This window comes from Elephantulus edwardii, unplaced genomic scaffold (genome assembly GCF_000299155.1).
Source record: "Elephantulus edwardii isolate Elephantulus edwardi_28Jun2011 unplaced genomic scaffold, EleEdw1.0 scaffold00143, whole genome shotgun sequence".
NCBI lineage: Eukaryota > Metazoa > Chordata > Mammalia > Macroscelidea > Macroscelididae > Elephantulus > Elephantulus edwardii.
The window spans coordinates 4,621,031-4,632,803 of record NW_006399893.1 but is presented as its reverse complement, the minus strand read 5'-3'; the positions used below and the strand labels follow the sequence as shown (position 1 = coordinate 4,632,803).

The window sequence follows — 11,773 nt, the reverse complement described above, 5'->3', positions numbered from 1 at the left end:
TTTTGGATGATCTTCAGTAGAATCTTGCTTGCATGTGAAATCAATGACACTGTTCTGTAGTTTCCACACTCAGTTGGGTCACCTTTCTTTGGACTGGGAACAAATATCGATTTCTTCCAGTCAGTTGGCCAATAGACAAGAAATTATATTGCTAAGCCATACTTTCCAAAATATTGCAGATAGAATATAGCTTAGTTGTAAGGTCATAAACATAAAATCACAATACAACATATAAATTTGGTAATAGCAAATAATAATTTCTTATTAATTTCTCTTTTCCTTTTTAGCAACATATTCATGAAAACAAAAGTTTGCCAAGTTACCACTGTCAACTACAATTATTAATTATTTATGTCAAGACTCCAGAATTTTCACCAACTAAAACACAGAAAAGGGCAATGCTCTTCAAATGTAACACTACGGATTTCCACTAAAGTATACCTCCATTTCAGATCAAAATGTTTCATACTGAGATCAGTCATAAATAATCAAGAAGAGTTGCTCCTGTACTACATTCATATGGGCATATAGTTGATTCCTTATAACTTATCCAGGATCTTAAAGACTAAGATAATGCTTTATAACTTGGCAAGTCTTAATGAAAAAAGAAAGAACAATATAAAACAATGTACTTTGTAGGACAGGTTATAAGATGGTATTTTAACATAATGATACCAGTTAGGAGAAACCTCTTTCCATTTACAAATAACATAGGAACAATAGATTTCTATAAAAGCTTATTAATCTTACGGGAAGACAATCTGCTGGGCAGAGGGGATAGTCTTATCCAAAATGCAGAGAAAGATATAATCATCTTCAATGATATAACTATTACAAGCTGAGAAAAAGGACGATCAAAAATAGAAGTCTGAAAGATAAAAAATAAAAATATAAAGAATTTAAAAGCTATAAATGAAAACGCCAAACACTGGGGAGGGGGGAATCAAACTAGCATAAAGTTCTCCCCAAATTAGAGAAAACTGAAAAAGCAAAAAGGATGATCAGAGACACTTAAGACAGAGTCCAAAATGAGAAGTAATCAATAGATTATTTTTCCAGAAGAAAACAACAAATGAAAAAGTATACTGATAATCAAAGATAAGAGTTGAAGCTCCCAAACTGAGTAAGAAACTTGGTCTATGCTCTGAACAAGAGTTATAATAATTATTTAAAATACAAAGACCACCTCTGAGATATATTTCTGCTAAACACAAAATATAACACAGTGAAAAAGGTCTCTAAAAATAGACATGTTTCTTTAAAGAAATAAAGCTCAAATGGCCCATTTTGGAGCTCTAGTGGCCCAGAGGGTAGGTAGTTGTCCTGTCAAATATTTCAAAGACACTTCCTGACTTCTAATATTTATGATTAGATTATATGATGAAGAGGGAGTGCTGGAGGCTTAGTGGTGAGGAACTGTGCTGCAAACTCAAAAACATGCAGCTTAAATACAGCATTTACTCTGCAGAGTATGGGCTGTCTCCTACTGTGCCATTTATATAGCCTCTGAAAACCTGCTGTAGTGTCAACTATGAGTAAGCTCTGACTTGACGGCTATGATGTCAAGGGTATGTTGTTCAAAATGACTTTCTCAGCCATTAACTTTGAAATATGGATAGGGAAGGTTAGTCTATCCACAAAGGGACTGGCTAGTCTCACCATTAAATTCAGCAGCAGAAACAGTAACAAGGAAGAGAAAACAGCATGCATTCTTTGGGGTCAGAGATTATGATCTACAGAAGAGCTCCAAGTTGAAGAGCCTTCTCCTCCTTATAAAGCCCTGGCTCCCAAATGATCTGTTAGTCATACAGACTGAAAAGTTATGAAGACAGGATGCATCCCTAACACACTCCTTTTGAACAATGCAATGTTTCCTTCCTCTGCTCTGAGGACTATTCCTTGGTCCAAGTATAGGTTTAGCATGAGCACAATCAAGTGTTGTGGGATTCTTATTCTTCTCAACGCTAGGCACTATTGTTGTGATCCATACAGACAAATGCCTTTAGGTAGTCAATGAAACATTGATATACATGCTCCTACTCTTAGCTTTCAGCCAATATCCATCTGACGTTGTATCAAAAGGAACTGGCAGACACAGAAGAATTTCATGAGCTGCTCTGAAGGAAATAGCAAAAAATAAGGCCCTAGGAATAGATGGTATACCAATTGACAGATTTCAGCTAACAGATGGTGCCCTGGATGTGCTCACCAAGTTGTACCTAGAAATCTGGAGAACAACCACTTGGCCAACTGACTGGAAGAGATCTATCTATATTTGTTCCCATTCCAAAGAAGGGTGATCCAACAGAGTGTGGAAACAATTAAGTATTTAGATTTTTACCATATCTATCAAATAAAAAATACTGCACATTTTTCTCCCAAGGAGTCCCAGGTAGAGTCAAACTGACATAGAGAAGTGGCCTTTGGGTTACAGTGCAACTCCGTATACACTACATCATAAGAGCTCCCTAAAATGCCACAATACATAGGTTACTGCCATTCACTTTGCTAATGTAACTATTAGCCCTTGCTCCCTCACAAGAAAATGCTTTGTAAAATAAACTTAGTTGTTCCTGTACCTCACAGAAACAGCTCAGCTCTTCTAAGACGTTAGTAACTCTGTGACTAATATTCAGTAACAGTTTATAAATATGCAGAGCACAATTAGTTATCAGAAGGCTGCTGCTCTAGGTTTAAACAGTATTTTGCAGCAATAAGAACTGTTTTCAGATAAAAAAAAAAGAAGCTAAAAACAGTTCAGTTAGTCATTGCCTTGGAGTGGGTTTTCAGAGGCTGATGCACCGGAGGAGACTGTCCATCAGCTATGGAAATGTTAAGAAGTGGGAAACTGGCCTTATATGGAACCAAGAGTCTATATAAAAAAGAAATGAACAACTGTGATCCCTTTTAGGGAAAGGTCTTTCCTTACAGGAGACTCCAACATTATCTACAACCACTGAAAAATGAAAAGCATTTTCTGAAAACAGAGAGATGTGAGATTAACCACAATCCTAAGACTGAAAATTATTCATGAGTAGACATTTTTTGGCAATCTTTATTTTTACTATATAATTAGTAATGAAAAGCACAGATTAGCAAAACAACACTTTGCTCTGTAACATTTACAAGATAGACTCCATAATTAACAAAGATTAAATATAAAATAACACACAGCAGGATGTGTATTCATATTAACATGTGCTTTGTAGATAGGTTTTATTTTTCTTTTAAGAGAAGTACAACTACAAAAAAAAAGAGAAGTACAACTGCATAGAATAACTAATAAACATAATCCTACAATCTAGGTAAAGAGTCAAAATCAAATGAAATAGCACACTGCATAATGAGAGCTTAAGATCAAAGTTGTAGATGCTCTCAATAAAGTACAATTGCCTCCCAATGTCACCAGCCCACAAAATCTTAGAACTTTTCTCATGTTTAGCAGGTTAGGCAGAAATGCTTCACCTGTCAAAGTAAACTGTAACAGTGAAGCTGTAATTTTCATTAGTTTCAATTTCCTAATTGATAAGACTTACTCAATATTCTACATTTTGTCGAGTAGCAAAGCAATCAGCAAAACATGCTAAATTTTGTCCAAATACACATACTTCTATTGGTTTGGTTCTTTGTTTTTTTGTTTTGTTTTGTTTTGCTGTGCACACAGGAAAGTTAACTGAGTAAGAATGGTGAGAGGTACAGTGTATATTTTGAAAAGACTGGCTATTTACACACAATGTAATACCACTTTATACCCATGAGAATGGCAAATAAATAAGAAAATATGAAGCAAATGTTGCAGAATATGTGGGACAACTGGAATTCTTAGCTATTTCTGATAAAACTGTAAACTGGAATGACCCCTTTAGAATAAAACTAGGAAAGAGATATTAAAGTTGATAATAAGCATTCAATTTGGCCTAACAATTCCACTACAAAATATAGAAATACATATGCACATAAAAACATATGCACCAGATATTCTAAATGGATGCGTTCACTCTGCTTCAAAACAATCTAGATGTCCACTAACAGTCGAATAGATAAAATTATGGAATATAATAACCAATGCCTTTGAATGATGAGGTTGGTAAAAATATTATACCACTGAATAACAAAAGAACAAATCCCTCTTGGGAAAAGTACAACCAGAATGCTTCTTAGAAACGAGAGCAATGAGACAGCTTCACATACTTTGGTCACGCTAACAAGGGAGGAGTTAGTCTTTGGAGACTGTCAAGTTGGAAAAGTAAAGGGTCAGTGGGGAAAAAAAGGAAGATTCTCAGTGAGAAAAACTGACACAGTGACTGCAATAATGGCCTTAAAGCACAAGAAAGACTGTAAGGCTGACAGGCGCAGGCGGTCTTTTAGTCTGTTGTACATGTGGTCATCATGAGTTAGAACTGACTAGATGAATTTTAAAAACAAAAACAACAGTTGTATGATGGAATGTTACTGAACAATTAAGAGTCTTGGGTAATGCAAATTGTTAACATGCCCACTTGCTAATAAAAGCACTGATTAAGGATATCCAAAAGTGCCTGGGAAGAAAGGCCTGGTGATCTACCTCCAAAACAGTAGCCACTGAAATCCTGTGGAACATAGTTCTATTCTGACACATACGTAGTTGTAAATGAATCAGAATCAACTCAATGGAAACAGGTTTTTTGTTTCTATTACATGGATGGATTACACAAACATAAATGCTGAGAATTAAAAGCCAGATACAAAAATGAATATGCATGATTTATTACTGGATTTCTACTTCAACAAAAGTTCATTTAACATAAAAGCAGCAAAGAAATATTTAATAACTTTAAAGAAGTAGTCTTAATGCCAGATGTGTATAATAAAATCCTATAACTCAGCATCATATTCATGCCAGCCCCAAAATGGGACAAGATACCCTAAATTTTTAATATTAGAACTTGTTAATGAGGGGGGAGAGAGAATGAGTGTGTGTGTGAAGGAAATGGGGAAAATACGGTGTGAAAGACAATGTATTTGAACTTTGTAAATTAACCAGTATTAAAAGAAAACCAGAAACTTGAAAAAAATAGCGATAAGTATATTATTCAAATATTCACTTTCTTTCCTATCCCTTAAGAGTTCACTTCATTGTCATTTACTTAAAACTACTCAAGCACTGAATCTTTATCACAATGCCAAAGCACGAAGTGAATAAAAACTATTAATGAATTAAATTCTTCTAAGTCAAGGGCTATTTCCAATTCAGACCTTCCATTTAATAGGTAGTAAATAACCTTTTGTGGCATAAATGAACAGTGAGAGTTTCAAGTAGAAAACAGGAACAAAATAAAAACAAAGCAAACGTGGCAATGGGAGGGAAAAAATAAAGAAGTTTAATGGTGATTAATAAAATAAAATGTGTGGGAATGATTGTATGAAACACAATGTCAATGAAGTGTGGAACACATGAAAGAAGACCAAAGGAAAGCTCTTAACCTATTTTTAATCAGGGTACGCCACAAAATTTTCTATCTCAGTATGAAGCCAACAAAACCACATAAATACATATAAGCCAATGAGTTTTTCTTTATAAGCCCTTTCTGGACTGAGTTTATAATTTCGCCAAATAATTGGTTGAGCTACAGTCTTTCAAGAGATTAGTTAGTTGATTGTGCAAATAAGGATATGCAAGACCGTCCTGGGACTGTTCCCCCCCCCCCCCCCAGCACTGAACAAGTCAAAGTGAAGAAAGCAAAACTGCATAGAAACAATGGACTGATGGACTACAAAACCCTTACCTTTCAAACACAGAGATCAAAAGAGCTGCATAGTGCCCCACTACCACTGTTGACCATAATAAAAGGGATCACAGTATAAGGTACCTGATATAGTGGGGGAGGGAATGTGGAACTAAACTAAAACAACATAAAAATGGTGAAGCTTGCCAGTGTGATAGACTAGTGGAACCCAAAACTATGGCCCACAGCTATTCATCGAACCCGAAACAAAATTTATCACCCTCATCAACTCTGAAATTTGTACCAGGATGAGGTCAAACCAAAGGGAAAAGAGAAAGACTGTTGAAATAAGACAGCTGAAAAGATTTCAAAGGACAACGTGAGATGATAATGTAAATCACTATAATGAAACATACATGCAGTTGGAGTTAAAAAAATAAGAAGTGGAAAACATTCAGCAAACAGAATAAATGCAAACTCTGAGTTGCAATACTGAAGGATTCTATGAGAAAAATATTGAATGATGCAGGAAGCATCAAATGAAGATAGCTAAAACTATATACAACAGGGAACTGTCAAAAAACCAAGCTGGATTCAGAAGTACACAAGGAGTATTATTACTGCTTACGTCAGATGGATTTTGGCTGAAAGCCGAGAATATCAGAAAGATGTTTACTTGTGACTTACTGATTATGCAAAGATACCTGATTATGTAGATCATAATAAACTATGGCTAATATTGAGAGGAACAGGCATCCGAGAAGACTTAATTATACTTATGTGAAACCTGTACATAGACCAAGAAGCAGTTGTCCAAAGAGAACAGGGGAGCATCACTGCATGGTTTAAAAACAGATATTTGTTTTTTAAATCAACAGCCCTCTGGTGGCTGGGGGTGTCTTATTTAGAACATCTTTGATCCAGAAGTTAGCCTTTTTGATCAATTGCCCTTTGGGGCCTTGGGTGAATTAACAACAGCATAAAAGATTCAGTAGAGACTTTCATGTGATATTAAGACACACATTTAGGGTGTTCGGAACCCCAGCATGCCAGGCTGAGTCTCAGGCACAACTCTCCAACACCCTCCCAAGAACATATCCTGTCCATCTTATGGAGGCTTCAACTGCATCTGGTAACATGATATTTGTATGCTCGGTTTGCTATTAGAAGTACAAAACTAATTTGGCATTTTTCTTTATTGGCGAATTTCACTGTTCTAATTAGTACAGCATTTGTCTGCCAGTTTGCTGGACTAACTTGGAGGTTGCTGTAATGCTGAATCCTATGCCACTGTATCAAATGCCACAAGGGTCACCCGTGGTGAACAGGTTTTAGTAAAGCTCCCAGATTAACAAAGACTAGAAAACAGGATTGACCATCCACTTCTAAAATAGCAGGCCTCTGAAAACCCTATGAACAATAGAGGAACACAGGTAGTTATAGCGTATCAGAGGTAGAGCCTATATTGGGAGTCAATCAAAATTAGGAAAAACAGCAGCAAATATCCTTTAATAACTGGAACATGGAATATACAAAGAATGAATGCTGGAAAACTAGAAGACTGCAATTCAAGGCATTAGTGAGATGAGATGGACTAGCTTTCACCAATGCAAATCAGACAATAACATAGCATTCTATGCTGGGAATGAAAAAAAGAATGGTGCTGAATTCATAGTTAAAATTATAACTTCAAGTTCTATCAGAAGTACAATGTTGTGAGGGATAGGGTATTATCCATAAATATAGAAGGACGACCTGTTAAATGGGCTATTACTCAAATATACTCTCAGACAGCTAAAGCCAAAGCTATGGTTAAAGCTCCAAAGAAGGAATCAGAACTCTTGCAGCCCAAAACTGATCAAACATGTAATCAAGATACATTAATGATAACTGGTGACTGGAAATGCAAAAATTGGAAACAATAAAGAAGGAATGGCAGTCACAAAGTATGGACTTGGTGACAGAAATGAGGCTGGAGAGAAATGCACAATGTACAGAGGATAAAACAGATATGGGACCTTCTAAAGATTAAATCCCTTTGTCCATCAAAGAACATTTCCCAACAGAGTGAAAGGAAAACCTCCTGACTGAGAAAAACATTTGGCAATATCATTTCAGACAAGGATGTCATATCAAAAGTATACAGAATCCTGCAAGGCCTCCACAAGAAAAAGACTGATCACACAATTGCAAAATGGGCAAAAGACATGGGAAGAATTTTCACAGAGGAAGATATTCTGATGGCCAACAGATACATGAAAAAATGCTCAAAATCACTGGCAATAAGAGAGATACAAACTCAAACCACAATGAGATACCATCTCACTGCAGTAGTGGTAAAGTTTAACAGGACAATAATAACTGTTGGAGAGGATGTGGTGAGATAAGAACTCTTATACATTGTTGGTGGGGTTGTAAAATGGTACAATGATTCTGGAAGGCAGTCTGGCATTTCCTCAGAAAGTTAAACAGAAATTCCGTATGACCCAGCTATTCCACCTGCTTGGAATATACTCTGAGGAAATGAGAACTGAGGCACAAACGGAGACACCTATGTTCATAAAAGCATTATTAATCATCACAAGAACATGGAAACAGCTCATAAGTCCAAATACAATGGAATAGACTGAGAAATTATGGTATAGTCACATAATGGTATACCATGCAGCATGCAGGAGCAATGGTTTTGTAAATTACTACCTAGAGTCACTATACCACAAAGAATTGACTTACACAGAAGAATTCCAAGAAACAACATATGATAAAGAGGCAATAGTAATGAAGGAGGAAATTCAGGCTGCTCTCATGGACTTGGCCCTAGAAATAAAGCCCTAGAAATTGATGGAATACTAACTGATAGTTCAACAAACTGACGTTGCCCTGGATGTGTTCACCAAGTTGTGTCAAGAAATCTGGAGGACAACTACCTGGTCAAAGACTGGATGAGATCCATAATTATTCCCATTCAAAAAAAAGGTGACCTGACAGAGTGTGGAAATATTGTACAGTATCATTCATATCACACGCAAGCACAATCCTGAAGATTATCCAGAAATGACTGTAACAATACATTGACAGAGAACTACCAGAAATAACAAGATAGATTTAAAAGTGGCACTAGAGACATTATTGCCAATGTCAGATGGATGTTAGCAGAAAGCAAAGTGTACCAGAGGGATATCTATCTGTGTTCCATAACTGTGCAAAGCCATTTCACTGTGTGGATCACAACAAATTGTGGTTAACTTTGAGGAGAATGGGATCCCAGAACATTTGATTGTGCTTATGTGAAACCTATAGTTGGACCAGGAAGCAGTCTTCAGAATGGAGCCGGGAAACATTGCATGGTTCAAAATCAGGAAGGGAGTGAGTCAGGGATGCATGCTGTTTCCACAGCTTTTCAATCTTTATGCAGAACAATTCAGGAAGGTGGGCTTTATGAGGAGGAATGTGGCATCAGGATTGGAGGAAGACTTATCAACAATCTACTTTATGTAGATGACACAACCTTGCTTGCTGAAACTGAGGTGGACCTGAAGCACTTGTTGCAGAAGGTCAAGGACTGTAGTCTTCAATAGGATTGAAGCTCAACATCAAGAAAACAAAGATTCTCACCACGGGGCAAACTGGTGGCATCATGATGGATGGAGAAGAGATCGAAGTTGTTAACAGTTACAGCTTGCTCAGCTCCACAATCAACACTCTTGGCACCAGCAGTCAGGAAATAAAAAACCGAATTGCTTTAGGTAAATCTGCTGTCATGGACCTTTCCAGAGTATTGAGAAGCAACGATGTCAGTTTAGAGACGAAGGTGCACCTGATCCAGGCCATGGTCTTCAAAATTACTTGATATGTATCAGAGAGCTGGACAATACTACAGATGACAGAAGAACTGATGCCTTTAAATTGTGCTGGAGAAGAGTCTTGAGCAAACCACAGACCATCAGGAAAACAAACAGATCTGCCTTGTAGAGGATCAAACCATGGAAGCTAGAATTTTGAAGCTCCATCTCACATACTTTGGGCATATGGCATGGAGGGACAGTGCAGGAGAAGAACACCCTGGATGAGATGGATTGAAAAAGTAACTAGGACAATGGGGGTAGATGTGTCAGAGTCAGTGAGACCGGCTCAGGACAGGGCAGGCTTCAGGGCTGTTGCACATAAGGTCACTATGATTCTCAGGTACATAACACCACAACAACTATCATCTAACTTTGGAGGGACTGGAGAGTATAACGCTAAGTGAACTAACTTGGTCCCATAAGGACAAATATTGTATAAGAACGTGTTTGAGGATCCAAGAGGGGAAGCGTGAGAGCAGAGAGGAGAGGCTGGGTGAGGGGTAGTGTGCTTAATCGTAGTCACATAATCTGATGGGTGAAGGGTGGGTTGGATAAAGAAAATGGGAAAGATATGGTGTGAAAAACAATGTATGTGGGCCTTTAAATAAACTAGTATATAACATAAATATCTTTTTTAAAAAAAAAAAGAAATGAGGCTGGAAACAAAACGACTGAATTTTATATTTTCAATGATTTATTCATTGCAAACACCTTTTAAAAACCACAAATGGCCAACTTTACACATGAACCTCACCTGGTGGACTGCACAGGAATCAGACTGACTGTATCTGTGGAATGAATCACTGGAGAAGATCAGGATCAGCATTTAAAACCAGGGCAGAGAAAGACTGTGGATCTAATCATCAATTATTCATGTGCAAGTTCAAACTGAGGTAGAAGAAAATTAAAACAAGTCCATAAGAACCAAAATAAGATCTTAAGTCTATACCACCTGAATTAAAAAATCATCATAAGAACAGGTTTGAAGCACTGAATAGCAATGATCGAACACCAAAGGAGTTGTGGGATGACATCAAGGATATCATCCATGAAGAGAGTCAAAGGTCACTACATATCTGTGTAGAAAGGAAAAGAAAACCTAAAACAGATGTCAAAAAAGGCTCTGAAAATTACACTAGAGTGTCGAGAAGCTAAAACAAAGGAGAAAGATACTGAAGAGCTGAACAGAAGATTTCAAAGGGCAGCTAGAAAAGGCAAAGCAAAATACTGTACTCAAATGTGCAAAGCTGGAATTGAAAAATAACAAGAACTTGGCCAGCATTTCTCAAATTGAGAGAAAAAACAAACGTAAGCCTAGAGTTGCAACACTGAAGGATGCTATGAGCAATATATTGAATGATCCACCTTTTGAAGATGGAAGAGATACACAGTCACTACACACACATTTTTATATATATATTTATTTATTTTTAGAGAGAGAGAGAGACTCAAAAATTTCAGTACCATATGAACAAGAGCCACTGGTAATAAAGGAAAAAGTTGAAGCTGCACTGAAAGCATGGGAGTAAGGCCCTAGGAATTGATGGGATACTAACTGATTTGTTTCAACTAAAAGATGCAGCCTTGGATGTGCTCACCATTCTATGCCAGGAAATTTGGAGGACAGCTGTCTGGCCAACAGACTGGAAGAGATCCATATTTATTTCAATTCCCAAGAAAGGTGATTCAACAGAATGTGGAAATTAACATTAATATGACATGCAAACAAAATACTGCTGAATGTTATTAAAAATGGATAGAATAGTACATAGAATACTAGAATAGTACATAGACAGGAAATTTCAGAAGTTCAAGCAGAATTTCTAAAGAGGCTTTAACACCAACGATATTATTGCTGATGTCAGATGGATCCTGGCTGAAAGTAAAAAATATAAGAATAATGTCTATTTAAGCTTTATTAACTATGCAAAGACACTTAATTGTGTGGATCATAACAATTACGGCTAACATTGACAGAACGGGAATTTCCAGAACACTTAATTATGCTCATGAGAAACCCAGACCAAGAAGCTGTTGTGAGAAGAGAGCAAGATAATATTACCAAGGGGAGCTCTGGTGGCCTAGTGGCAAGAAGCTGCACTGCAATCCCAGAGGTACATGGTTTGAATCCACTAGATGCTCTGCCGGAGAAGGAGGAGCAATATCCTCCTGTACCAGTCAGATCTGATTTGACGGTACACACACACACAAAATAATTTAAAA

The 11,773-nt window shown here is 36.9% G+C and overlaps 1 protein-coding gene across 2 annotated transcripts in view; it reads right to left on the bottom strand.

Moving 5' to 3' along the window:
• SPOPL (speckle-type POZ protein-like) overlaps nt 1–11,773 on the bottom strand; it is a 54,270-nt gene that overhangs the window by 42,008 nt on the left and 489 nt on the right. The window lies entirely within an intron of this gene.